Here is a 4,119-nt window from a genome sequence, read left to right on the forward strand (position 1 = left end):
CCTCATTCTTCTCGCCCTCTTTGGCAGTATTGGGGTTGTTGTGTGCCTCACGGCGGAATCGGGTTCGTTTGTTGATTTAAACGATGCATGCTCGGTCTTCAAGCTCCTCAGGTTCGGCGGGGACTTGCACGAAGCATTGATGTTGGTTCAAATCCGCCGTTTCGTGGCACGACGCACATTCAGTGTACCCGCTACTAATGTTTGTCTTGTTCATTCATCGAACGAAGCAGTTTTCGACAGTTCGCACAATTGCGCCACTAGTCGCCTACCGATGGATGATTGAGACCACACACTTTTCCACTGAGGCTTTTGGTCTGGTGGAGCTGAAAGCACGCATCCCCATAAAATTGGCGACGGCAATGACGACAGAGGATGTGGGCAGGACGTTTGCGTAAGTATGCTTCGATGTAATCGTCACACTCATTCTGTTGGCAGCCGGGGCAGTGAATGCCTTTCTGTTCGGAACATCGGTGACGACCTTGTTGATTGCATAGTTTGAGGCACCGTCCACAAAACTAACCGGTACCGAAAAATCCCGGCATCGAGGCCAATGTGTCGTAACGTTCGTCCTCGTGGAGAATAGCGAGCAGGATGTTGCCATTACCAAACGCAAAACATGCGTATCCACGATTCACGTCCACCAGGATGATACGGTACTCACGGAGACTGGGTGCTTCAGCCAAAGTCCTTCTCCAAGAGAGTAATAGAGGCTTCGTTGCGATGCAGTTGACACTTTCTGGGCTGGGTCCATTTGTCCCGTTCCTCGTTGTTGGAGCCTGCCAGGTGAAGACCACGCGCTGTGACGATGGCACGCACACAACATAGTCCCGAGTAGTCCCTTGGTATCTTGACGATGGCTTTTTTGTTCAACCGAAATTGAACGGACGAGTCGTGCACCGGTCGTTTGTCCTTGGGTTTACCACTTCCCCGAGGTCCTACCTGTACGTGGACGCACGTGGAGTTCAGTTTTTGAGCCAGGTCGTCCTAAAATGTCCTAAAATGTCACCGTGTCCGGTTCCTGACGCCACCGACTGACGCGTAATCCTCTCGAAAAGGAGTTGTCGTATCGTGGCGAATGAAAACGAAGAAACACTCGACCACGATCGTGAATGGTGGCATCGTCCAAGAAGATTTCTATGGCACCACGTAGTCCTTGAGTGAGAGCATTGTTTATGTTTTAACGCCGTGAGTCCAAACGTCCTTGTTCTTCCACCCGTGTTCTTAAGATGTGTTCACGCACTCTCATCACATTGGGCCGACACTACTTACTTCAATTTCTCAATCAGGAGGAGGATTATGTTGGCATACCAACTATTTTGTCTCACTTACAAAACGTTATATAGGCAAGTTTATAGAATATACGTTATAGGCTTAAGATATGTTCATGAAGATGTGTTCACGCACTCTCATTACATTGGGCCGAAGCTCAACCACAGGTTCTAAAACAAAACGAAAATGGCCTCCTCCACAGACTGGCCAGGGGTGATAAGCACATTAAGTAGTCTCAGCTACTCAAGGACGGAAGCTCGGCCCACAAGTCAGTAAACCGATTGATATATTTTACGAGCTATAGTACGTACAATGCCGATCTTGTTATTTGGGCGCTTGGGAAAACTTTCAAAAACCTGATTGCTGTAGCGCAGCCTTGTAGAGAAAACTGATGTAGTTGGCAACAATGAAAGAATAGCAAGCTTCCTCTGGTTAGGCCATTTTCGAGTTCATGTCTGCCTCCTCTTCAAAGCGAGTCTAAGTGCGAGGTAAATATTATAATTTTGAAGCCTTGCTAGCAGGCTTGGATGAGGGTGTCTAATGAAACATTTCAGAGGGATAACTTAAGTTAGTGTTATTAAAATCATTATAATAATTGCACATTTGGGAGCGCCTCCTCCCTTAACAATATTTACCTTTTAGTTTTAATAGAAGTCATAGCAAACATTTGCTTGTTTCGTAAATTGTATTGAGACACACGTTTGTGCGCCGGCAGCAAGGTAGCTTATTTGTGCTGACTATTACTCTCAATGAGTTAACAGAGTTACGCAAAACTCTTCTAGCGTAAGCGTTGTCAATTTGTATCTTCCAGCGCTTTCCTATATGCTGCTTCTGAATGCATAATCCTTAACTAAAACTCGCTTCTGAACCCTCTCCATTTGATCAGACAAATAGACTGGTAAACTAAAATGGAAAGCTTGAGATGCATATTCCAAAACCGAACGAATGCATGCGCAGTCAAATTGAATTTGAGGAATGCGGTCAATACCAGCGCGCTTAAATTGCCTAAGCAAACAAATTCGCTGAGAGGCTTTCGCAGAAATTTTGTCAACATGGTCATTCTACTTTAGGTCATCCTTTATAGAAACACCTAACATCTCGAGCGCTTTAACAATTTAACAAAAGAATTGGGAGTTCTGACAATTTGTTCTCCACATTCGCGATCGTCGATGTAATTGTCCAGATGTATATGTTTTAGTTCAAGAATCGCTATGAGTTCACTTTATGTTGACAGAATTTTTGCTTATGTTGAAAACAGTTATGAATATGTAAAAACAAAGGTTTGAAATAAGAGTTTGCCAATTATGGTTGTGGAGTTCGTTAAGCAATAGCTGTTTTGTTGGAGAACTCACTCGCAACAATACACTGAGAATAAAAGTTGAGTTTTCTGAATTCTTTTTTGACAGGGCTCCAAGAACGAAGACCAGGTAGGTTTTTTTAAAGTGTTGTGAGCTTCTTTTGTCCTTTCAAAGATCTCTGCTCTACCGTCTAGTCTGTTAATAATCAATATGTGAGCAAAAACTTTATTGGGACTTGATGGGTGTCTACTCACGCAGTTCTTAGCAGGGTGGTTACGAATCCAGAAAGTGAGTATGTATGGCTGTATGACCTAAGTATCTTTAGACGAATCATCTGGCGTATTAGACTAACTTATGATTTATGAGCTGGCTGTTCTGCCACAGAATAGTGCAGCAAGATCTAGTCCTGTCCTTTCCTGGTAGGACTACTGTCTTTGTTCAATCCCAAGAGTATCTAACCGTGGAACCTCCATCGTGATTCCATAAGTTCTGCATCAACAACTTCAGGCAGCAGTGAACGACTTCATTGGCATATCTGGCACTAGCAATATATCCCAAAAATATCTGGGAATTGTTTGCCACCAACAATATGTACAAAAGAGATTTTAAATCACTTGCAGCAAGTGCAAACCCTCAAAGGCTTTCTATAGACGTGAGATGGCAGAAAGAAAAAAAGGGTTGTTTGCAGACGAACTGTATTAATAAACTCTAGAGTGTATCTAGGTGTGTTAGGATTCATACTTTTTTTTCTTGCTTTCATTTGACAGCTTTCCCTGAGCCCGCCTCGATAAGCATTCGCTACCTGCGGGTTTCTAGTTCTTTTATTATGATTATGATTATAATTATGATTATGATTATGATTATGATTAATATTGACATTATTATTATCTTTAACATTATTATTATTAGTATTATTATTTATTTATTTATTTATTTAAACTTGATTTTGGGGGGTGGGCCTCCGCATCATCTTATTGTGTCATAACACGCTTGCTGTAACTGAGGGAATACGCATAAAAGAATGCAGTCGAGTTGATGGAGTGATGGAGTCTACTGCTAAAGAGCACTGTGCATACTTTAGTAAACGAGGGGAAATTTACAAAAAAGAAAATTTTGGCGAACATCTGTTGGTGACATCAATTGCGTTGTCACATTCCGTCCTCACCCCGGCCCCTAGAAAGCATGCAATTTGCTCGAGATATCAAATATACATTAGTATAAATGTACTTTCTTTTTTGCAAATATAACCTAAAACGAAATATCTGAATGCACTACAGACTGAACATCTCGAGTAAATGAGAATATGATGGATAAGTTAAACTTAACGTTATAAAGGCGCTGATCCTTTCTTGAAAATGCCCGAGGGGCCAGTGACACAAGATCATTTCAGGAACGTCGGTAAATACAAGTAGGATTCTTCGTTAATTTGGTCATAGAGTTCAAAATATTTAATATATCTCTAGTTGTTTTTGGGTAGAATGTTTCAATTTTCACTATCTTGTTAGAGGGGGTATTCCACACGAAATGTTGTAATCTTATGACACCCAAAATG

The sequence above is a fragment of the Montipora foliosa genome, chromosome 7 (assembly GCF_036669935.1).
Source record: "Montipora foliosa isolate CH-2021 chromosome 7, ASM3666993v2, whole genome shotgun sequence".
In the NCBI taxonomy this organism is placed as follows: domain Eukaryota; kingdom Metazoa; phylum Cnidaria; class Anthozoa; order Scleractinia; family Acroporidae; genus Montipora; species Montipora foliosa.